General features: G+C 52.2%; 1 long non-coding RNA gene across 1 annotated transcript; it reads left to right on the top strand.

Moving 5' to 3' along the window:
* Nucleotides 1–1,658: 1,658 nt before the first annotated feature.
* On the top strand, nucleotides 1,659–24,806 carry LOC139010999 (uncharacterized). Its single transcript, XR_011471576.1, has 3 exons — nucleotides 1,659–1,745; nucleotides 23,950–24,329; nucleotides 24,745–24,806. It is a non-coding gene; the product is annotated as an uncharacterized lncRNA (long non-coding RNA).
* The last annotated feature ends 237 nt before the right edge of the window (nucleotides 24,807–25,043 follow it).

The following is a 25,043-nucleotide window of genomic DNA, read 5'->3' on the forward strand; positions in this document are numbered from 1 at the left end:
TCCCCAGCCTGCCCCTCCCCCACCGAGGCAGAAGGGGTCAGCAGGGGTCAGCCCGCGGCAGTGGCTGCCTCCAGCACCCTGGGAACAGGGAGGGCCTCTGACAGCCTGCACCTCCTTTTTTTAATCCCACGTGGTCCAGGTCAAGCCCTTCTCCCTGGGAACCAGCTGAGTCAGAGCCTGGCCCTCTTATCCCTTCATCTCCTGTCCCACCTGCCAGTGGTTTCTTCCCAGGACTCTCTCTCCTCCCCCCTCCCTCCCAGGTGCAGTGCCTGCAGCAGGGCTCCCTCAGGATGGCCGAGGCGGCTGGAGAAGCCCAGAGCAGGCTGTTGCTTCCGTCTGCAACGCCGCTCCCCTCCCCTCTGTCCTCTCTCACCCCCTGCTTCTTCAGTGCTTATCAAAGGTCCGTGCTTCAGTAAAAGACTTGGATTCACCCAACACACTGACTGATTGGTCTTTGGGTTGGAATCCTGGCTCTGCTGTTACCTTTGGGGGAGTTGCTTGATCTCTCAGGGCCTCACTGTCCTCCTGTGAAATGGGAATACCCCTCACGATGTTGTTGGGAGAATTCAGATACCTAGTGAGTGTCAGTGTCAGCACCGTCTCAGCTTGGTTCTTTGGCTGGTAATGAATGTTGGCTATTGTCACTCTTACTCTTGCTTGGTTCTGGTGTCCTCCCCTTCCTACTCCCTCCCCCCACCCCTTCCTCCCCAGTGCTGGGAAGGGAAGGGGATCCTTAAGTGCTATGACCACAGGAGCACAGATGGGGCACTGGGGAAAGACCCCTTCCAGAAGGTGAGGCCTGTAAAGGAAGGAGAGAGAGGGGAGAAGGGGGTGGGAGGCCGGAGAGCATGATTCCGCCAGAGAAGGGCAAGGAGTTAGTTTGCTTTGGCTGGAGGGTGGAGAGGTGAGGCAGGACCAGCAAGCAGGACCGCCTGGGCTAAGCCGAGTGGCCTGGAATTAATCGTGAATGGCCATTGAAGGCTGTGGTACGCAGAGGGACACACTCTGATCTTTTCCTTAGAAAAGATCCTCTGGCAGCGTGAGGACTAGGTTAGTGGGGAAAGAGAACCAAGGTTGGGAAACCAGCGACAACGCAATTGCAATGATCCAGGCAGAAGGTGATGATCCAAGTTGAGGTGTGTGTGTGTGTGTGTGTGTGTGAGGAGGTTGCATTTCAGGGAGGGTCTGACAGCTGGTAGGAGGAGAGATGGCAGGCCCGGTGCCCAGGTGCCTGAGGGAGAGGCAGAGGCAGAGGCAGGAGGAGCAAGGCTAGCCCTCAGCTCAGGTGCCCAGGGAAGGCAGCACTGGAGCAGGTTTAGGGGCAGAGGGGAGGTTAATTTTGGACACTGGCCTGCGGTGCTCTGGGCCAGTGGGGGGTGGAGGGGAGGTGGGGAGGAGGATGCCAGGTAAGCAGGTGGACATGCCAGTCGGGCTCTGCAGACAGGCCCGAGCAGGAGCTGAGAGGTGTTGTCTTCTTGTGGGTGGTGGTGGAGGTAAGAATTTGGGTGAGGTCCCTGAGGGAAAGTGTGCAGAATGAGAAAACATGGAATGCTGGGAGGGGCTCCCCTTCCAGGGTTGGAGGGGGAGGAGCCTGGGGCGGAGAATGAGGAGGAGAGGGGTGGGAGGACAATAACAGGAAGTAGTGTCCTCTCTGCCAAAGGAGATGCCACAAGATGGAGATAAGGCCTGAGAGGTGTCCCTTCCGTGTGGCAGCAGGGCGGCCACTGGAGACCCTGGCCAGAGCGGTATGTGCAGGATGGCGGGGGGGCAGAAGCTAGAATGCGGGGTGGTGTGAGGAGACAGTGGGTAAAATGTGGGGACAGCGGAAGGCCTAGCTTGTCCCTGGGTCTTGTATCTGAACGGAAACTGGCAGCCAGGGGACAGGTGGGGGTGGTTTTCTGATGGCAGTTGAGAGACATAGCATGTTTATAGGGAAAGGACTAGTCGAGAATGAGAGGTTGAATATACCAGGAGGGGGACGGTATTAATGAGTGACAACCCTGAAGGGGGAGGAGACATCAGGAGAGGCAGTACAGGTGAGCAGTCATATCACTAATGGCCACCATTCATTCAGAGCTTACGAGGTGCCAGCCACTGTTCTAAGTGCTCCACATAGGCTAACGGTTAGCCGCTAACCCATCTAGCCCAGACAACAACCCTACAAAGTGGGTGCTATTATCCTCGTTTTACAGATGAAGGACCCAGACGCAGAATGAATAGCTTGCCGAAGGTTACACAGCTAAGGTGGTGCTGCTGGTGGGCCAGAACTTGAACTTGAGAAAGGTGCTTCCAGCTGTGTGCGGAAGTCGAGAGATGGATTCTGGGGCCATGGAGCCCAGGTTGGAACCCCAGCTCTGCCATTCATTTGTTTCGCTCTTCTGTCTCTTAGTTTCTCCACCAGGAAGATGGGCATGAGAATTGTACCTGCTTCGTGGTGCTATGGGTGGACTAAATGTGTAGATGTCCAAAAGACACTCAGAGAAGGGCTTGGTACATAGAACACACAGGGGGAGGGACTCACCCAGGACAGAATGGGGTGCCTCTTACACTGGGGCTGGGAGAGGGGAGCTGGCCTGGGGCTGGCAGAGGGCCCTTTGCACAGCGTTCATCTACTTGTGGGCTCTCTCCTGGGTCAGACAGGGGTCCTTGCAGGCAGGTTTAGAAGCAGTTTGTGCTAGAATCGAAGAAACCCTTGGGCCCAGATCCCAGTCTCTTCACTGAAGTCAGTAGCTATGGGGCTTTCTGCATGTTACTCTCAGAACCTGAGCCCCCTCCCAGGCCAAAGGGAGCACGATGCCCACCGGCCGGGCTGTGGGGAGGATGACATGAGATCAGGTGTGTGAGGAGGCCTGCTCAGCACAATGTCCGACCCCAAATGACATTATACAGATACTACCTCTTCCACTTCTGGGAACATCCCCGGGGCAGGGCAGGCACTGTTCTGGAGTGAAATTATCGGTATTATCCTTAAATCCATAGCCGAGGACCTAGGTGCTCACTAAATGTTGATCAGATGAGGAAAGAGGCGTCTCCAGCAAGGGTTAAGCAGCAGGTGAAGGAGGAGGTGCTGGGATTGGTCTGCTCTATAACCTATAGTCGTGGTCGGCAAACTGCGGCTCTCGAGCCACATGCGGCTCTTTGGCCCCTTGAGTGTGGCTCTTCCTAAGCCTTAGGAGTACCCTAATTAAGTTAATAACAATGTGCCTACCTATATAGTTTAAGTTTAGAAAATTTGGCTCTCAAAAGAAATTTCAGTCGTCATACTGTTGATATTTGGCTCTGTTGACTAATGAGTTTGCCGACCACTGAGTCCTATACCACTAGATACCCTCAGCTAAGACAGCACTCTACAGGCTACAGGTGGGCAGAGCCCTAGTTACCTGCAGATGTGACCTGGAAGATGAGAGTGCGGGGGTCCTGAGCACCTGAGGCAGTGGGTGGGGCCTCTGGGCCAGGGCAGCATTTACTTCCCAAGACCAGTTCCCTTGGGGCCCTGGCGCTCCACCCCGCCTGACTTGGCTAATTTCCCAGGTGAGGGAGGAGTTTGTTTTGGGGAGAGTGTGGGTTCTGGGCAGGATTGGCATCATGGATGTGACCCATGCAGTCCCACCAGGCCCCATTTTCGAGGGCGACTTTCATGGTCTGCTGTTGCCGTCTTGAAATTCTGAAGACTTTTGAACAAGGGGCCCACGTTTTCATTTTGCCTTGGGCCTTATGTAGCCCGTCCTGGTTCTGGGGCCTGGAAAGCTTGTTTGTCTCCTTGCCCATATGGGAGGGAGCGCGTCTGTATCTGGCCTGGTAGGAGCTGGGAGGTGCGTGGTGGGGTGAGAAGGGTGGGGGAGGTTGCTGCACCTTTGTCCCTGCAGAGGCCTGGGGCAGAGGTGAGATGGGTGGTACTGAAGCCAGCATGCTGGACGCAGTCAGACAGCTGGGTCCGCGTCCTTACCCTGCCGCGGGCTAGGGGCGCGCTCCTCGGTAGGTGCTGGACATCTCTGAGCCTGTTTCCCCATCTGCAGGATGGAAATGCCGTGACCGCAGCACAGGTGGTATGAGGGTTAAATGAGCTGATACCTGGAAAGTGCCTGGCTTATAGTAGATGCTTAGCAGATGTTTGCTGTTGAGTGCTTGGCTGGGCCAGAAAGGCAGTTGCTCCTACTCTACAGCACAGGAGTCTGCTGTGCCCTCCAGAGGTGCCATCCCTGGAACCATCGTCCAGGAAGTGGGCTGCCAGCTCCCCTTCCAAAGGGGCCACACCTTTGGCCACGTCTGGGCCAGAGCCTTGCCATCTCCAGAGTGAGCAGAGGGAGAACAAATTCTAGGCCTGGTCCAGGCTGCTGGGCTTTGCTTCAGGGCCCTGGGTGATCCTGCCCCTCACTCCCCGACACTGTTCACACCTTCGTTCCCCAGAATCTGCGTAATCTAATGCAGGCCTCACCCTGTCCCATCCCCCATCTCCGGGTGGCTGGGCTCCCCCAGCTTTCCCTCTAGTAGGGCAGCGCCCCCTCTGTCCAGAGGCCTCCCCCTCCAGGGGATACAGCTATGGGCTGAGGTCACATGCTTCCTTCCTCTCAATACTGCCCGCCCCCCCCCCCCACCCCCGCCCCTGAGCTTCTGATCCTTGATTTACCCTGAGCTGGATTAAGACCTTTAGCAGCCCTGAGAGATGAGAGGCTAAAGTGTACCCCCGCCCCCAACACATACACACATAAAATTCAAAATAAAAGCCACCCTAAACCTTATAATCTGTCTGAGGAAGTCCCACAAAGTTCTGATTTCCCCAGGATGACTACTTCCTTACTATTTTGAAATACTGAGAATCAGACCTTAAAAAACAAACAAACCAAATCAAACACTTTGTTGATGCCCTTTTACCGTCAGTGCCCTAAACACATGCTTAATCTGCCTATTGGGTAACTTGGCCTTGCCTGCCCCGTCCCCTGTGCCAGAGCAGGACAAAGGCCTGGCCTGCAGTAACAGGGCAATGGGCCACTCTGCCCAGAGACTCCCCAGGGGAGAGGGAAGCCCTGAGCCAATCAGACCCTGCTGGGGAGGTGACATCAGGAAGCCCAAAGGTTCCACCTCTTCCCCTCCTTCCCCACACCCCACCCTCCCTCACCTTCCCACCTGCTCAGCCAGGGCCAGCCAGTCCTCCAGCTGGTTAAGGAAGACCCAGCCACTTTAGTCCCCAGGTCTGCTGCCCTTCACTCCACACCTGTGGGCAGGTCTCCTTGCCCCAAAGGACTCACCCTCCCGCTGTGGGGGAGGGAGGGAGCAACTGCAGGAACTTCTGCGACTGGCTTTTCCAGATCTTACTTGCAAACTCTGGTTAAAAATAAACCCCGCATGTCTGAGAAGGAGAGGGCAGGAGGGTGCAGTGGTGGGAGACTAAGAAGGCGGCAGAAGGCTGTGGAGCAGGAAGACCAGGCCTCCTGAGCACTGTCAGGACCTGCCCCGGAGAAGGCTGATTGGAGCACGCTAGAAAATTCCAGGTGGGAGGGACCTTGCAGAGCACTTCACTTCGCAGAGAGAAAACGCCTAGAAAGAGAAGAGCAGTTTTGGCCAGCGTCTCAGTGGTTAGAGCATTGGCCCATTTACATGGAAGAGTCACTGGTTCACTCCCCACCCCTGGTTGGTCAGGACATGTGCAGGAGGCAACAGGTCCATGTGTCCCACGCACATAGATGTTGCTCTCTCTCTCTCTCTCTCTCTCCCTCCCTCCCTCCTTTCCACTCTCTCTGAAAACAAATGGACAACATATATCCTCATGAATAAAAATAAATAAAAAAAAGAAAGGGAAGAGCGGGCCACTTCCCCAGGGCCACCAGCAAACAAGTGGCAGGTGGAACAGAGCCTTCTTGGCCTCGCTCACTCCTCCCATTTCCCTGAGTGAGACCTGAGGGACCACCCTTTGCCGCCCATCTGCTCCTCCCCTGAGCACGGGCTGAGAGTCAGAGGGCACCTCCACATCTCGACCCGCCCACCCCTGTCCACTCTCTGCTCAGCTCCGTCTCCCCTCCCCCAGGGCCCGTCCAGCTGGTCTCCCTCTCACCTCTCCAAGGGACAGGCATTCATTGAGTGCCCAGCACAGAGCATCTGAAGCCCTGCGTTCCTCCTGGTAATAAACCAAAGCTGGAGATGAGATGTTTTCTGAAGGAAATGTCACATTCCAGGGGAGAGAAGGAAAGGAATGAGTGGATCCTGAGCCCTTCATGAGTGCCAGGCATTTCCCCTGTGTGACTTCCAAGCCTTCAAATAGTCCTGCAAAGCATTGTGGGCGCTTCCATCCTAGAGATGCGCCCAGGAGCCAGGCAGCTGAAGGCTTGTGCTCCAGGTCTTAGATCAGCTGAGCTGGGGCTGGAGCCGGTCTCCCTCCCTCCTGCAGCTCCACAACCTCACAACCCAGCTCTGGTTGTAGACTGGGAGCAGGGAGAGAGGCTGAGAGTGGAGTTTGATGTCCTTCGCCCTCTAGCCCTTTGGGGGAGAGGTTAGCATGGTCCCCTTAGTGCTGGACTAAGGTTATGTGTTTACTTCCTCAGCAAGTGCTCCCCTAGCAAAAGCTGTAAAATCGGAGATGGGGTATTTGGAAGGAGCTCATTCAGGCTCTGGGATCAGACAGAAGGGGGTTCAAATCTCTTCTGTACCAGTGATCTCAGAGCTTTCACTTTTCTGTCAAGCAGAAAGAATAGTGCCTCCTTCTCAGCGTTGTGTGTGTTACCTGCCCTTGAATCAGCTTCAACTCCTGGCTGCTCTATGAAGGAGGGATGGCCACCATGTCCTGTCCTCAACAGCCCTGCTCAGCATGACAAAGGGGATCAAATGCGACAATCGATGATTGTAAACTGTCAAGTCATCTATAGCTGTCCGTTATGACACACTGAGCCTGTTATCTCCCTATCTCTCCGCTTTCAGGGTTAGTAAAGGCAGTTGTGGGATGACAAGCTGAAGGCCAGAGGTTGTTGGTGAAGTGAATTTTGTTCCAGAGCCCTGAGACTCCTGAGCTGTGGAGAGGCCGCAGGTGGGTGGGGTGTTTGCTTTACCTGTGCCCTGGGGAGAGTCGAGAAACTGGCTCTGCCAGGCTGCCGAGGGAGGAGCAGGTGCTCACATGACCGCAGGGTAGAATTCACCCAGCGCCCTGCCAGAGTGCTGGGCCCCAGGGCCTGTTAGTCCACAGGGGCAGTGACATTCCCTTCCCAGCTGATTCCACCGCTGAAGAGGAGGGGCTCCTGGCTGTCTGGAAAGCTGACAGGCCACACCTGTTGGGATTCTTGTTTCTAATCAGCCCGGGGCTGTGGGGAAATTAGAGGCTGGAGGAAGAGGTGAGCAACCTTCGCCAGAGGCCCATGGCCTTAGGAGGCCACAGAATGAATGACATAGTCCCCCCTGGCTTATGTAATCATTTCCCTCATCCTCAGCCCCCAGAATATAAACAAAAAGGAACTTGGGATAGATACCAATCTGGTTGAAGCAAGGAACTGTCCCTGCCAAACAGGAACGTCCAGCCCCCTCAGCCAAGCTGACGTCTGAGTCATGTGGGAGGAATGAGAGCTGAAATCAGGCTCCCAGAGGCAGGAAACATGGATTGTCCTTGCTTTGTCTGGTCATCTGGTCAATGATCATTTCTTCAGCATTCAGAATGTGGTGATAAATAAGACAAAGTCCTTGTCACTGATATGTTCACAGTCTAGCGGAAAAAAGTTCCAGAAACCCACAACTTGGTAATAGAGAGGTAACGGCTTTAGTTTGGGCAATTTGGCTTGTGTTTTGACAAGTAAAGAGGAGTTCACTGCATAGGGAAGAGGAATTCCCAGGTTTTACCTGCACTTGAGCCTGGAGGAGCCCGTGTACACCATTTCCAGGACTAGATAGACCAACTTCAGAGCAGAGCCTGAGGAGTGGGCACGTCTGGTCGGCTTCTGAGCACAGCCCCTCCTCATTGCTGAACAGCAGGGACTGCAGAGCCATGCGTGGATTTGGTCTCAGCTGAATTCATACGCATCTATCTATGGGTGGGTCACAAGCATGTCTGATAATCATGTATGACCTCTTTTCAAGTTACAGTTTCCCAGTGGGGCAAGTGAGAGTGAGGTTTCCTCACTAATTTCATCAAAGGGAAAGTCAAGACACTGAAGAGTGATTTGCCCACAGTTTAACAGCCACCTATGGGCCCGCTACTACTTTCCAATTGTTGCTCCAAGCACAGGGGATTCAGGAGGAAGCAGAGCTAAGGTACTGCACCCAGGAAGCTTACATGCTGGTAGGGAAAACCACCAACAAAGACATATATCTAGTCCAGATAGTGTGGCTCAGTGGTTGGACATTGACCTATGAACCAGGAGGTCACAGTTCAATTCCCCATCAGGGCACATGCCCAGGTTGTGCGCTCGATCCCCAGTAGGGAGTGTGCAGGAGGCAGCTGATCAGTTATTCTCTCTCAACATTGATGTTTCTCTCTCTCTCTCTCCCTCTCCCTCTCCCTTCCTCTCTGAAATCAATTTATATACATATATATATATATATATATATATACTTTTTTTAAAGACATATCTAAATATGTCAGGTGGTGGTAAGAGGTCAGGATTGACAGGATGGGGAGAGTGTCGTTATTTTTTACATACAGGTGGTTCTGGAAGGCCCTGCAGGTGAGGTGACGTGAGGAAAGAGACCTGATATATACACGAGGCAGTGTGTTCCAGGCCGCTGGACAATATCATCAGAATCGCACTGTGCTGCATTCACCTCTTTAATCTGTCTGCCTCTCTTGCTCCCTGCAGCGAGGCAGGAACTCTTTGAAAGAGGGAATGACATTTATTCATCTTTGGGTCTTCAATTTGGAATATGGTCAAAATGTTGCTTGTATATTTCTGCCTCCCCCACTAGAAGGTCTTTTGAGACACTGACCCTCGACCCAGCACAATGCCTGGAACAGGATAGCAGTTGTTGACTGTCTTGCAGATGGAATGCATGATCAGCGGCTGCAGCGGGAGGGGGGGCACAGGCCCTGGGGACAGAAGCAAGTCCTAGGAGGGAGGCAGGAATGAGCTCCAATTTCAGTCCCTGTGGTTGATTTGGTGACCGTGTTGTCTTCCACAGAAAAATAATTATAAACATCTCTATTGTGCCATCTGCTGTTCTAAGCACTTTAAGTACATGAATGCCTTTAATCTTCATCAAAGCCCTAAGTGACAGGTACTATAATTGTGCCCATTTTATGGCCAAGGTTCTGAAGCACAGAGAGGTTAAGTGGTTTAGTGAAGATCACACAGCTAACAATTGGCAAAGCCAGGATGTAAATCCAAGAGTCTTGTTCTTATTCTCACCCTATGGATTCATACCCATATCCTTACCCCAGAGACTAGTGCCCTAGATCTTCCACTGGGGTGTTTGCGCCCTCGGAGTCTCAGGATAAGCCAGTGGGTTTTTGAGTCCAAGAAGGTCAATATTAAGTAACGATTTCAGAAAAAAATAAATATTTCATTATAGCTAATTTAAAACATTAAAATATATATTTTTTTATTGATTTTAGAGAGAGAGGAAGGGATAGGGATAGAGAGTTAGAAACATCAATAAGAGAGAAACATTGATTACCTGCTTTCTGCATGCCCCCTACTGGGTATTGAGCCTGCAACCTGGGCATGTGCCCTGACCTGGAATTGAATCCATGACCTTTTGGTTTGTGGGTTGATGTGCAACCACCAAGCCACACTGGCCGGGCAAGACATTTTTATACTGCGATGAAACAGACATGTTATCTATATGTATAAAAGGCTAATATGCTAAGTGTCTGACTGTTTGACCAGTAGCTATGACGTGCACTGACCACCAGGGCAGATGCTCAATGCACAGGCATGGAAACATGGAACAGACTGATGAATCTCAGAAGGAAGGGGGGAGGGGGGAGGGTGGGAAGAGATTAACCAAAGATATTATATGCATACTAGAGGCCTGGTGCATGATTCGTGTACCGGTGGAATCCCTCGGCCTGGCCTCCGGGGATTGGGCCAAAACCGGCAGTCCGACATCCCCTGAGGGGTCCCAGATTGCGAGAGGGTGCAGGCCAGGCCGAGGGACCCCACCGGTGCACGAATCTGCACCAGCCTCTAGTAGTGAATAACACTAAAAGCCAGATTAATTCTTTAAAAAATTATATATATATTTCAGAGAGGAAGGGCGAGAGATAGAGAGATAGAAACATCAATGATGAGAGAGAATCATTGATTGACTGCCTCCTGCATGCCCCTTACTGGGGAACTAGCCCGAAATCCAGGCATGTACCCTTGGCCAGAATTGAACCTGGGACCCTTTAGTCCGCAGGCCAACGCTCTGTCCACTGAGCCAAACCAGCTAGGGCCAGATGAATTCTTAGTATTAAAAAAGGGGAGAGATTTTCAGGAAATGCCACCGTGATGTGATGGTGGGTTGTAGGGTTTCTGTCTCTAGGCCCCCTCCTCAGCCCCCAGCCCAGAGTGAGCTGTCATAGTCTGTGACTTCCCTGAGTCCCAGCACACACAGAGTCCCCATTCACTGTGACTGTCTGGATGGAAGTGTGTCGGGGTCTATGTCAGGCTGGGTGGCCGTGGGAGGTACTGATTTCCAATTATTCTTCTGTGGGCCTGGGCCAGAGGGGCTGAGCCTTGGCTCTGCACAGAAGCCTGCACAGGGTTCAGAGTTTCTGATTTGTGCCTGTGGGATGGTGTAACACCATCGAGACAGTAACCCAGGAGGCAGGAGGAACGGCTCGTCCTCGGCGCCGTAAATCCCCCACGCAGCCTGGCATCCGATTTGCAGAGCACATCCTTAGATGCTCCCTCCTGCAGAGTGAGAGGCGTGTTCTGTGGCCTGTTTTCTGTGTGTCTGTGTATGTCAAGCCTGGGACGTGTGTCCTCCCTGCCACGTGCCACAGAATGGTTCCCCCTGGGGAGACAGTGCCCACGGGAGTTTAAAGCAAGATGACACCTCCACCCACTATTGACAAGATGCTGATGTGCCGCTCAGAGGACCGGGCTGGTAATTAACGTGCCAGGTTCTTCATTGACAAAGCAAAAAGCAAACATACAAGGAAGGGAGTGAGTCACAGGGAGACAGCCGTGATGGGAGAAAAAGGGCAAGATGTGTGGAATGTGTCCGGGGGACGCGAAGGGCGCGGGCAGGCAGAGCTGAGAGGGAGGGAGAGGGACCAGAATTGCCTCTGTGAGGAATTGTACGCGTGAGAGAGAAAGCGATGTGACTGACAGCGAAGGAGGGAGAGGAGGCGGTGCAGGGGGGAGGGCAGCGGGCCTCTCCCCTGCTTCTTCAGCCACTAGGGCTTCTGGAAAGCCCTGCAGTTCGGAGTGAGGGACAAGCAGGAGAGGTGAGATTTCATTACCTTTCCCTTTGTGTGATGTTTCCGTGTTAGAAAAGAAGACCGGAGCTATAAATAATCCAGTCACAGCTGCAGCATCCTGGAGGTTTATGGTGCAGTGCCAGCCAGCTTCGGGCTTGGGCGGGGGGGGGGGGGGGGGGATTGGGTTGCCTTACAAAGCCAAGATGAGAGGCTGATTCTCCTGCACTTGGTCCCCAGTCCCAGCGGGCTCCAACCCACCCAATCCCTTTCTCCTGACCCACAGAGCTCAGAGGGAGCCGGGGGAGGGGGGGTGGAGGGGGAGAGCAGCTCACAAACGCACAGACCCACCCTGGTCCTGGGCAGTCTGGAGCCAGACCTGGCTGTCACAGCAGGAGCTGGTTCTGAGTGGGAGCCACTTTGCTCAGCTGCCTCAGACAGGGGCAGGCCTCTTGTGCCTGGTAGGGCTGATGTGGCCCAGTCACAGATGGGCTCAGGCCTGGTGAGGAGGTCCCTGAAGTGTGGGGCCATGCTCCCCCCCACCTCCCCCAATTCCTGTTCTTCACTATGGGCTGGGGCCTTGTTCCCCTTTCTCATCAGTGAAAACCAGCTGTACTTGGTGCGAGACTTTGTGGGGGGCTGGGCCATCCGCCCTGGGAGAGGGTGCACACGGGCTGGCCTGGGGACGGGGCCATTCCCCCAGAAGTCGGGGCTGCTGGATGGGACGGTGACACTTAGGGCAGAGACAGCCACTGTGTCTGGGCCAGTCTCCGCGGATCACCTCCCAGGATCCGTGTCCAGCCTGTTGTGAGTGCCTATGGAGGAGGCGAGGGGAAACAGTTAGGAGCTCGGCCACAGGCTTGTCCCCAAGAGCCATAGGAGCTGGAGGAAGAGGAGGGTGGGGGGCTCAGGGAGAGGAGCTGGTTCAAGGCACCCTTGCTACACGCCTGTGCCTTCCTGCAGTCCCTGACCAGGACACTTACCTGGCTGTGTCCCCCACAAGCCCTAGGCCAGTGGTCGGCAAACTGCGGCTCGCAAGCCACATGCGGCTCTTTGGCCCCTTGAGTGTGGGTCTTCCACAAAATACCGGCTCTTCCACAAAATACCGACTTCTGCGCATGGGCCACGAAATTTCAATCACACTGTACGTGCATGCCCGTATGTAGTATTTTGTGGAAGAGCCACACTCAAGGGGCCAAAGAGCCTCATGTGGCTCGCAAGCCGCGGTTTGCTGACCACGGCCCTAGGCCTCTCGAGGGCAGGGAGCATGGGCAGGTTGCTCTCACTGCAGCCCATTGAAGTGTGAGCCCTGACCCTGGTTTATGGGCATAGATTCCCCAGGAGGGTAGGACTCTGGGGCTGAAGTGCACACAGGCCCCTGGGCTGGAGCCCCAGGCGGGGCTGGGTGTTGTGGATAAGGTGGGGCCAGACTGCACCCCACTTGGTTCTTTCCTGCCCTTCCTCGGGTCTGAGGATCTCCAGGCCTCCCTGTCCCCTGCCCCTCCTGTCACCAGGCTGGTGTAGCCCAGTTACCTTAGGCACCAGCCTGTCACCTTAGTGATTTCCGCTTTTCTTTTCTTCTAATTCCCTGAGCAAATATTGAACATCCAGAGAAACATCCGAATCCTGAATCCTGGACATTGGGCGGGGATAGAGGTGGTAATGCAGCTGGCTACTCCCCGTGGGGCAGCTCAGGCAAGATAAACACACGCCAGCTGCAGGTTTCTGGCACAGGGAGGCTGCTGAGGGGGTGGGGTGCCCCCCGGGGGCGTGTAGGGCCCCTGCCCTCAGAGGATTCCCCAAGGAGGGGTGTCTGTTGTATGACTGGACTTCCAGAACAGTAACACATGGGCTGGGTCTTTTCTGGGGCCAGGGCAATCTGTCCTATTTCAGCCTCCAAGGGAAACCACGCCTGGCAGTGGAGCACACGTAGTAGGATTCAGTCCCCTGGTGTGACTCAGAGGCAGCTCAGCTGAAAACACAAATGACCTCAGAGCAAGCCTAATTTCGTGCATGACAGGAACCCCTCATTCAGAAGGGGAACCGAGAGGCTCTGATGGCATCCCTGACCGGCAGCTTAGATGCATCCTCCCTGATGGAGGCATTGCTGGTGCACCTGTCAGGGGACCACCCACCACAATATGCATCCTCAATGTGTTCTGGGTGGTTGTGCCAGTCAAGTTTCTTACTACAAACAGCAGAATGGATTCTGAAATCCTTCAGCAGAGAAAAGATTTGTTGGAAGGGTTTTTAAAAATAAATTTTTATTGTTTTTAAAAAATATATATTTTTATTGATTTCAGAGAGGAAGGGAGAGGGAGAGAGAGATAGAAACATCAATGATGAGAGAGAATCACTGATTGGCTGCCTCCTGCAGGCCCCCGACTGGGGACTGAGCCCGCAACCCAGGCATGTGCCCTTGACCGGAATCAAACCCAGGACCCTTCAGTCCCCAGGCTGACGCTCTGTCCACTGAGCCAAACTGGCTAGGGCTGTTGGAAGGATTTGAGGATGCTCACAGCAGCAGCAGAAGTCTGGAGACACAACTTGGAAGATGAGCAGGATCCAAGAGATGCTGGGCAGTCAGCATCATTGCCTAGGCCACACCACAGGGCAGTTTGCTTAGATTGCCTTTGCTGTTACTACTACCCCCTGCCATCCATGGTGTGATGATGGTTCATTTTATGTGTCAACTTGACTGGGCCACAAGATGCCCAGATAGTTGATCAAACATTATTCTGAGTATGTCTGTGAGTGTGTTTCTAGATAAGGTTCACATTTGAGCAGATTGCCCTCCCCAGTGTGGGTGAGCCTCATTTAATCCGTTGAAGGCCTGAATAGAACAAACATCAGAGGAAGGGGGAATTTTCTCTCTGCCTGACTGCTGAGCAGGGACATGGCTCTTCTCCTGACCTTGGACTGGGACTTACACCATTGGCTTTCCTCACCCTCAGGCCTTTGGAGTCAGACAGAAACTTACATGTTGGCCCATATATACCCCGCAGAAAGGGAAATTCTCGTCGTCAACCCCAAAGCAGGAAAGAAACGCTCTGGATGGTCTCGGTTTCGCCTCCAGAGCTCATAGAAAGATGCCTCTCTCTTTCCACCTCTCCCTCCACCCCCTCCCCTTAACTCTGCAGAGCAGGAGGCTGGCCTCTGTGGGCTGCATCAGCTGAACTTCCAAGCCTCTGCCTTCCGGTTGGGTTTCTCTAATAGGAAGAGGAGATGCAGGGCAGGAGGAGAGAAGTAGGGAGATTTGTTCCCCTTGCTTCTTCCCTTTGCAGCTGTGGCTCTCTCCAGCTTCCAGTCACCTCTTTTCCTGTCCCATCAGGGTGTTCACCATTCCTTTTGGTTCCCCTTAACCCTGGCCACCGTTGGCAAATAGTCACTTGCCCTGTTGGAGAATAACACCTGTTTCCTGTGGGGACCCCAAATAATATAGTAAGTTTGGAGATTGAGAGGCAACAGAGCTCCAGTGAATGCCCACAACACAATGGTACAGATGCACAGTGGAGGCAGGCAGCATGGTAAAGTGGCCAGAGTGTGCGTGGACTTTGGAGACAGACCAACTAGGGTCTGAATTCTCAGCCTAACTCTTACTGCCCGTGTGAACTTGGTCAAGTTCCTTAACCATGCTGACCCTTCTTAGCTCTTCATCTGGAAAATAAAAGTTAACCTTTATCTCAAGGATTTGTGAGAACTGAATGAGAGATTTATTAAGCACTTGGTGTTTAGGAGACCAGTGACGGCAAAAAGGATTCATTTTACGTGCCAGCCCCAATTGGTCAGTAAGGGGTCTTTGGCTCTCTGTGTTGAGAAGAATTCTGACATCTCACCCTGGTCCGGAGGTGATGGGTACACTCAGGATTGATTAGCGATGTCTGTCACATTGTGGACAGGGAAGTGGCAGTAGGTTGCCCTTGCCTTCTCTATAGCAGATACTCACTTATTGGTACCTATTAGTTTTCCTATTTTTTGCTCCTTAGGAAGGGAAGTAGAATTCTGCTGGGGTCAGAAAGGCCAGGATCCTGTTTGACCGTGTCCATTCCCAGCAGCTCTGTCCAGGGCCTGAGTCATTGCGCCACCTCTCCTGGCACAGCGCAGACATGTCAGCACTGCGGCCTCTTTTCTTTAATCAGCAAACAGCTTTGCCCTGTCTAGGATGTTCAAGGTCTTTCTCCTGGGACCGCCTCTTGCTCTTTTCAACCCTCAAATGCCCAACCTGATCCTCCCTGCCAACAGATACAATTCTCTCTCTCTCTCTCCCATGGTCACCACCTCTTTCCCCTAGGAAGTTATGGGAGTAATATATATTGACTTGAATTTCTCCACCCTTGTCCCTGTCCCTCCATTTTCCAAATCTTCCCCATTATCTCCTGCCCTAAATTTAGGGACCCAACATTATCCCAGCATCACATACCAGAGCTGGTTGAAGATAGGAAAGGTATCAGAGAAATAATGGCCCCAGGCATCCTATGATGCAAGCTGGAGCCTCAGTTATCACCAAGTCATCTCTGGAGTAGCAAGAAGGTAGAGGGAGTAAGGAATCCTTTTCAAAAATAATCCCTAGCTTTGTTGGTACATAGAAACAACCTTCATTCGTTTGATTACAAGAAATATTTATTGAGCACCTACTATGTGCCAGGCAGCAGTGCACAAAACTGATATATTCTCTGCCCTGAAGGGGAGACAGATAAGTATAACCGAGTGGGTGCTGGGCAGTGAAGTCATGCTGAGATGGAGATGAGCACAGCAGGGACTCTAATTGGAGTGCATGATGGGACAACCAGGGAAGACTTTCCTGAGGAGGCAGCTCCTAAGCAGAGGCAGGAAGGATAAGAAAGCTCTTCCAGCTGGCAGTGGAGGCACCATATGCAAAACCCTGAAGGTGTGTGTGTGTGACGAGCTGCCTGTTGCTGGCAGGTCACTGTGGCTGGGGCTCAGCTGGAAGGGAGGATGTATTGCAGAGGAGCCAGCTAAGGAGTCCAGATTTACCCAAAGTATACACACCCCTTCCCCCATGCCCTGTGAGTCACTGGAGTGTAGTGAGAGCTGATTAATGCTAGAGGTGGGTGGACAGGAGCTGCAGAGTGGGGATGGGGGCGGGGGGGGCGGGGGGGACAGCCTGATGAATGAAGGCTTTAATTCAGCCTTACTGATAACTGGCCAACCCAACCATCAGGTGCAATTTAGGGTAAAGCAGGCATTCACTTGGGCATTTTCTTTCTCCAATGACTAAGTACGCTTGCAATTATCCCCTCCTCGTATAAAGCCCCTAACATCTTTTTTTCCCCTGTTCAGACCTGCTTCTTTTTGGAAAAATGGGAAATGGTGGGTCTGTGTAGCTCTGTAGAAATATGTGTAGCTATATGTGTGTGCCTGTGCATGAAAGTGTCTCATAAATGTGTGAGGAAGTGAATAAATGGGAGTGTGTGCTTGCATATGCATGAAAACGTCTTTGCTGGTGCCATGTATGGGAGGATATGTGCATGAGACTATATCCCTCTGTTTATGTTGGGGAACATGGATGCATGCATGTAAACCTGTGTCCAGGAGAGTCTGTGGGTGGTTAAGAGTGTAGGGGACTGTGAGGTGTGTTTGCAGTATGCATGGGGTTCTATGCAACTGGCCACCATGATTGTCTTTGCAGGAGAGAAGTTGTTGAGCTGAGAATTTATATTAACCACAGCAATGAAATGCTGAACTGTCTCCCTGCTTTCCTGTCTTTCGCTCTTATAATCCATTCTCCACCTAGCAGCCAGTTTGAGCTTTTAAAAATGCAAATCAAATCACATCACTTCTAAACTGAAAACCCTCCAGTGGCTTCCCACTGCATCTGGAATAAATCCAACCTTCTGACTATGGCCTACACAATGTGTCCCCACTCTGGTCTTTGAAGCGTTGTGATCTTATTTCTTCCCACTCCTTGGGCACCCCCTGCCTTAGCTACATAGGCTAGAGCAGGGGTGGGCAAACTACGGCCCGCGGGCCGGATCCGGCCCGTTTGAAATGAATAAAACTAAAAAAAAAAAAGACCGTCCCCTTTTATGTAATGACGTTTACTTTGAATTTATATTAGTTCACACAAACACTCCATCCATGCTTTTGTTCCGGCCCTCCGGTCCAGTTTAAGAACCCATTGTGGCCCTCGAGTCAAAAAGTTTGCCCACCCCTGGAGAGCCTTTGCACGCAATGTTTCCTCTCCGGGACCCCTTTGAAACTCAGTGCTGTCCTGGCTCCAGGTTTCAGCCCAACATGTATTATCAGTAAAGTCTTCTCTGACCTCGCATTTTTAACTGGCATCCCCCACCCCCATGTCCTATCACTCTGACTTTTTCTCCTCCCCAGTGCTAGGTCAATTAGATCAGAAGCAGATGTTGAGACAGAATTAGGTGTGCACTAAGGTTAGCAGGGAGCAGCCCCTGAGAAGAAATAGGAAGAATGTGGATTGGGTGGGGCAGGTGGGGCCATCAAACCACAGTGCAGATCTCATAAGTTCTCTGCCAGTCCGCTGGGGTTCCTGGAGCAGACTGCCCATCACAGGAGTTCTCAGTTGGGTGGAAATGGCTGGACCCTATACCATATCTAGCTCCACCAAGGGCTGGAACCATCAACTTAACCTTTATCATAAGTGTGTATGTATAGAAAAAAATAGTATATGTAGGGTTTGGGGGCAACCAGGCTGGTGGTGGGCGGGGGAGGGGGGCAGTTTGGGGCAATCAGGCCAGCAGGCAGAGGCAGTTAGGGGTGATCAGGCCAGCAGGGGGGCAGTTAGGGGTGACCAGGCCAGTGGGGGGGGGGGGGGCAGTGAGGGGTGATCAGGCAGGCAGGCAGGTGAGCGGTTAGGAGCCAGAGGTCCAGAATTGTGAGAGGGATGTCCTGGATTGGAGAGGGTGCAGGCTGGGCTGAGGGGACCCCCCCCGCCCCCGTGCATGAATTTCATGCACCGGGCCTCTAGTATACTATAAGATTCTAACTATATGGCGTTGTAGAAAAGGCAAAACTATTTTGTGATATTACAGTAGTGGATATATGTCATTGTACATTTGTTCAAATACATTGAATATACAACACTAAGAGTGAACCCTAAGGTAAACTATAGACTTTGGGTGATAATGATGTGTCAGTGTTACAGATGCACCACTCCAGTGGGGATATTGACGGTGGGGGAGGCTGTGTGTGTGGGGGTGGGGGTGGGGTAGCAGTATGTAGGAAACCTGTGTACTTCCTGTTCAATTTTGCTGTGAACCTGAAAATGATCTAAAAAGTGACACCTATTAAAAAGGAAATCAAGAAAGAAAAGAAATCCTCATTCTCACTGGGCTTCTTCCTCTTCTCTCCCCATCTGCATCCTTTCCTTCTGCCATTTAAGTGTCTTCTGACCTCCTCACAGGGGATGTGTTTGCGAGGCATGTCTGTCCACTTGTCCTTTTCTCCCGTGGTTTGGCTGGATCCTTTGTTAAAGATTTCCAGCTCAGGGGCCCGCCTGACTGGGAGCTTCTTCCTCTCTGCCGAACTTGCAGGCCCCCATCCCAGCCTCCTCCCAGCCCACTGACCTTCTACAAAGAATGTCACCAACAGCTGACAGCCAGGAGCTGCTCTGTAAGCCGTGTCCTGGTATAAATATGTACCCTGACACCCAGCCGAGGTGAAGGCAATTCGAGATTGGACAGAGAAGAAGAGAACCCTGGAAAACTCATTAGCACCACCTCCAACCAAGCTTAATCTGGCCTCCTTTGGTGTCAGACTGAAGCAAGAGGAAAACACCTTCCCTCTCTATCCTCCAGGGATGGACGTGAGAGGAGCCCACAGAGTGTGCACCCCACTTCCATTTCCCAGGCCTTGATTAAGACTTCTAGGGGCACTAGGCTCTGAAAAGGTGAGGCCATCTCCACCCCCGTGAGCAGTGCAAATAAAATCAATACTAATTCACAAAGTAAATGTGAGGAAGTCCTTCAATATGTTTTTTCCCCCTGTGGTGACTACTTTGAAGTTTTGTATTTTTTGAAATATCAAATATGAAACTCTCACATTTTTTTCTCCTCCTTTGCTGGTTCCCTAAGTGTGGGTTGGATCTGCTTGTTGCTTTTATCTGTGCGCAGCCGAGCTGAGCTGCTGGTGCCTGCCAGGCCTGCCATGTGCTGAGGCTACAGAGGTTGGTCCCAGGGCTGACCTTGAGGGGTTCAGGGGTCCTTCCATGGTGGGGAGGGTCACAGAGTCAGGTTCTTGCTTTGTATTGCGCAAGTATACTAGCTTGGGGCTGATGGGGGAGGGGGGGTAAGCAGGAAGCAAACAGGGCAAAGTCTGAGATGGGCACTGGGAGGGGGCATTTTCCTTGGCTAAGGTAGCCCCGCTTAAAAAAAATCAAGCGAGTCAAATCAACAGATAGCTGCTGTGGTCCATATTTAGGCAAAAAACTAGTTGGGCTGGAGTCTTATTATGCCTGGGGAAGTAGTCCTGGGCTCTTCTGTCCTTGGGGTGGGTCAGGCAGTGGAATGGAATGGTCAAATGTCCACTGTGGTGCTGCCCATCAGCTTGGGTACATTCCCTCCTCTACCTGACCCCCCCATTACAAATGGGCAAACTGAAGCCAAGGCCACTGCCCGGTGATGGAGGAGCCTGTCTTTCTACCTGGGTCAGTATTGAGTTTTTGCCTCACAGGGCCCCCAGGGCCCAGAGCCTACGGCTCCTCATTTGTGACTTATATAATCACCTGACTCCTTCCGAGGTTGGAGGGAAAGGTGAGCAGCCTACAGGCATTTATGTCAACTGCACAGTTAGCCCTACTATGTGCTGTGCATACAGGTATATGCTTCAGTGTATCGTCTTATCCACAAGCATCCCAGCAATGTGGGCTTTATGGGCCCCATTCTGCAGATGAGCTCAGAAAGGAAAAGAGACTTGCCCATGGTGACACAGAAAGCATTTGGTGGGGGACTTTCTGCCCTCCGGAAGGGCAGCTGCATGAGTGCAGAGCCTGCTGGCTTCCAGCTATAACCCCAGGTCACAGCACCTAGAGCAGTGACCGGTGCATCATGGGCAAGCAATAAATATCTAGTAAAGAATGAATAAATAAATGATCAATGGACTTCTGGCCCCAAATCTGTGTTCTTTCCTGGTTTCCACCTCGCCCGGGGATCTGGGAGCTGAGAGGAGAGGCTCTGGGTGATCCTGGTGGGCAGGACTCCCAGGGCAGTGCCAGGGAGAGCGCCCGCCCGGTAAGGCTTTGCAGCAGGGCCAGGGCGCACACAGGGAACCCTTGCCCTCACCCTTGTCCTGCACAGTCAGTCCCGGTGGTCATGTGCAGTCCCTGAGGATGCTGGAAGGAGTTCACCGCAGAATAAACATATGGGCTACATGTCCAGTGATTCAGAAGATCCTGCTGTGCTGGCCTCCCTCTCCCCAAACCATGTTGTCGCCATGGCAACTAGCCTCACCAAACCAGAGCTTGCTGAGGGCATCTCAATTAACCCCTTCCTGGGTCCTCAGTTACACTTGGTTCACCCAGCCACATGTCCTGGATTCCCATAACGCTCATGTCCATGGGCCATCAGAGGTGGCAGGGTGGCTCTGGGGGCAGAAGTGTAAGCTTCAGGGTCGGAGAGCCTGGGTTGAATCTTGGGGCCAGTTGTGTGAATTTGAAAACACTAGCAAACCTTTCAGGCTTCACTGCAAAATGGACACAGTGGTGTGTTCCTCACAGGGCTGTTGTAAGGGTTGGCTGAGGAATCTCAACAACACCAGCAGGTACTTGGCTCAGAGTGCGCTGCAGGGAGTGCTGGTTACAGGAGGAGTTGCTTGGCGCACACAGCCAGCCCTCTCTCACCGCAGGGCCCCAAGCACATCAGGGGGAGGGCACACACGGTCACACACACACAGAGCAGTGATTCATCTGGAAAAAAGGAAGCCCACAGCCACTCAAACTGTACCAAGCCTGGAGTTGCCCTGGGAGATCCTTCAAACAGCCCATTTGTTCACCTTGTACTCAAACCTCTCCAGCCTCCTTTGAGCTCTGGGGCTCCCAGAGTAGAAACCAAGACAGACAGAAGGAAGCTGGTGGAGAAGGTGTGCACAGAGATCTGGGCTGAGTGGGGTGAGGAGAAGATGGGACTGGGCTTGGATGTGCTAGAGGTCAACCTGGCAGCCTGTGGGTATGAGGCCACCTGCTGTCAACTCCATTGAGCAAAAAGGTCCCTAGGGGAGGCGACAGCAGAGCATCGAGCAGACAAGGCATTATTAATGGCCACTGTTTATTGAGGGTCAGCCAGGGGCCAGAGTGATAAACACAAATAAGGCCACATTCCCCACACCCAAGGCTTAAAGCATGTTGATGGCTCCTCCCTGCTGTCATCACAGGACCCAAACCCTCACTAGGGCCTGGCCCCTGCCCACCTCTCAGCTGACTCACTGTGCTCCCAGACACTCTGCCCCCAACACTCAGGCTTTCTTTGGTTTTGGTTTTCAAAAAAACATGATTGGCCAGCCTCGGGGCTTTCGCCTACACAGGTGTTTCTACCTGGTATGTACATCTTCCCCCAGATCATTTATTGTATTTTGTCAATTTTAAGATACACGCTTTAAAAAGCCAACTTGTTACTCTGAAATAATTTCAGACTAATAGACGTTACAAAAAACAGGACCAATAATTCCCATATTCCCGTCACTCAGGTTTTCCAAATGTTAGCTTTTTACTATGTTGACTTTGGTACCGGTGTACCAGGTACTAGAGCCATCTCCAGTTGTTCTACTAATGACTTAGCAAAAGAAGAATTTTCTGCTCCGTGTACTATGTAAATATCTTGTTTCTTATCACCCACTGGTAGCCCCTAGTTATGATTCTTGCCTAAAACAATATTACAGTGGTGGGCAGATGAGGGGTTTCCAATTCCATCATTTATTCCTACATTTGTTCCTTGGTGTCCCCTTGTTAAGGCCGAGTGTTCTTTTCTTCCCCATTCATTTGATTATTTGTGTGTTTATTTCTATCGGATGGACTCATAGATGATTCTTTTATTCTTTGGGTTATAATCTCTGACTCTCGTTATTTATTTCAGTGCTCAAGTTATGCCAGAATTGCCTAGTAGTAGAAACCCGTTGAATGTGGCTCTCATTCCTATTGAAAACTCCCTATTATTTATTTATATATATATTTTAGCAAATCGTCACTTTCTGGTGCAATAAACTGTTCCAGGCTCATCTGTACTTTCCTGAGGCAGCCCTGGCATTGACTGTTCCCCCAAAGTGCCCGGGTTCCTTTTAGCGAAGAATGGTATTTAAAAACCAAGATCTAGAAACGAGGGTGCTCTGTGCTTCTGGGTAAGATGCGTCTTTTAAATCTTTGACGACAGGATGCATTTTACACACTGTGGTGTCTAACAACTCCCCAGGTTGGCATCTGACTCCTCCTCCTGGCCACTCTTCCATTCAACCAGAATCAGAGCCCAGCAATGGGCACGTGGCCAGGACCCCTGCTCCACCGTTCTTGCCCTCCTCTCTGCCCTGTCCACATGGCCTACTTGTCCTGTCTCCCCTTCCCGCGGAACCAGGGCCTGGGAGACTGTCTGCTACCCACTCAGGGGTTTCACACCAGGCAAGCTTGCTGCAGGGTAAGGTGGATTTCTCTTGGGTTTCACCCTATTCTGATCTCTGCCATTACAGACCTTTCTTTGTTTTAAGTTGGGCAGGAGATAGGAAACTCCTCTGGGGTTGAAGGAAAGTTGAAAAGAGCTTTGAGTAAGCACAAAATAACACCTGTAAGGGTAAGAAGGCTCGGAGTCTTGGAGGAGTTTTTCTTTCTCGGGTGTGACCTAAAACAATTGTGTTGACAATCAATAGTGTTTTAGAGTCATTGAAATAGATCACACCTAGTTATCCTTCAAAACTCGCTCACAAGACTACCTCATGAGCACTTTTTCTACATAACACTCAATATAGTCGGTAGCAGACACTGGAGTCACTGTTGGTTAATATCTGTCTGAAGGCCCTGCTAGCATATGTCTTTGTCTGCCTCTCTTGTATCATAGCTGTATCATCACTGCCTGGCACATCGTAGGTGCTCAATAAAAGTTTGTTGAAAGGATGCTTGAGTTAATTTAGTCTTTTCAACAAGTGCAAAGCAGAGACGACTCTCTCTACTTTACAGATGGAGAAGCTGAGGTTCTAAGGTTTGTTCCATGTTGTTCTACCGGTAGGTGGTGAAATGGAGATTTAAACCTGGATTTGTTGGAATTCAACATCTGTGCCAAGTGTTTCAGTGGACAAATGGTTTTCGTGGGGAATTGAATTGACTTTTTATTCCCATGAGGAGCTTGGTCCCTGAAGGCATGTCTTAATTCTTAGAAATTAGGGCAGCACAAATATGATCCAAGAGAGGGCACAGGACAGGGGCCGCTGCTGCAGAACTGGCCTCCAGGGGCCACACACACTCTGCTCATCCTTTGCCATATTCCCATTGGGTAGGCCTGGATTTCCTGTCCCCTTCCGGGAGGGCCACACAGAGGTCTGGGTCAGGGGCTTAATCCCAGGCATTGGCCCTAACCCCTGCTCCCCCAGCTCTGTCTACTAGCCCCGGGCCCTGCCATGGTGCCTTCTATAGAAAAGAGCACACTGATCTTTATCATCCCATCTTACAGATGAGCACACTGAGGACCAAGGAGCTTAAGCAATTTGTCCAAGGTCAAGATTGGGAATTTGAACTTCTTGAGTGCAGCTTTATACCACAGCTCTCCACTACCTGAAATTCCACTCTCAGCTATCCATGCTCTCTCTGGAATGCACACACCTCGGAGATAGCCCTGAGACAACAGCAGCTCACCGTGGGGCTGGATGGAGCCAGCCAAACCCACCCAGATGCTTTCAGTGACTTCAGGCCTCACTCAAACCTCCTGAGTCTGAATCTTCAGCAAAAGATTGGAAGAGATGGAGGAGCTGGAGGGGTTCACAGGGGCCATTCTTCTTAATACATCTCCAGCAGAGTGCCAGGCAGGCCCTGTGCTGGGCACTGAAACATGCGGTAATGTGATTGGCAGTACAACCTGCTACTACAGGGGTGGGGGAGGTGGGTTGAGGTGGGGGCTGTCCAGCAATGAGGCAACGACCATGGCTGCTTGGAAGCCTCGTCTCGGGCCCAGCTTGTCCTCTGGGGTATGTGGTGTGGTAAGCAAAGGGTTGGAAGAATCAGCAGGAAGAGAACCTGCTGAGTGATGCCCTTCACCTGTTCCCTCTCCTACATCCACTCCTGGGGAGGAGGTGTGGCAGCTGGTGGAAGCGGGTGGGAGGTATTCATGGTGGGCAGAATCTGGCCCTGGGCAGGCGGGGGTTAATTGCAGCCTGGCCACTGGCCTCCTGGCGGGCTCTGGGCCTAGCTCAGGGCTGCCTGCATCCAGCACCAGCCTCTGGACTGTCCCCTCCCCTCTTCACTGCTCCAGGGCCAGCCCTGAGCTCACCTAGCGCACCAGATACATCCAGACCTGCAACCAGATTTCACAGGTGAGCAGGGCTGCATGTGACTTCAAAACACATCCCAGTGCTAGACAGGACTGGGGTTCCAGGTGGGAGAAATGTCAAGGGCAGCACCCCAGCCTGCAATTCCTAGGGGTCCAAGGCCCTTCCTTCAGGTGTGGTGGGGAGTGGGCTCAAGTAACCTGAATGGAGAGGCGACTGTGCTCCGTTCAAGGTGGCTTTAAAATGACCTCCTGGCCAGGAGGCCTGGCAGGTTGTGCTCCAG

The sequence above is a fragment of the Myotis yumanensis genome, unplaced genomic scaffold (assembly GCF_028538775.1).
Source record: "Myotis yumanensis isolate MYYU_CA2020_CCGP unplaced genomic scaffold, mMyoYum1.0.hap1 SCAF_1, whole genome shotgun sequence".
In the NCBI taxonomy this organism is placed as follows: domain Eukaryota; kingdom Metazoa; phylum Chordata; class Mammalia; order Chiroptera; family Vespertilionidae; genus Myotis; species Myotis yumanensis.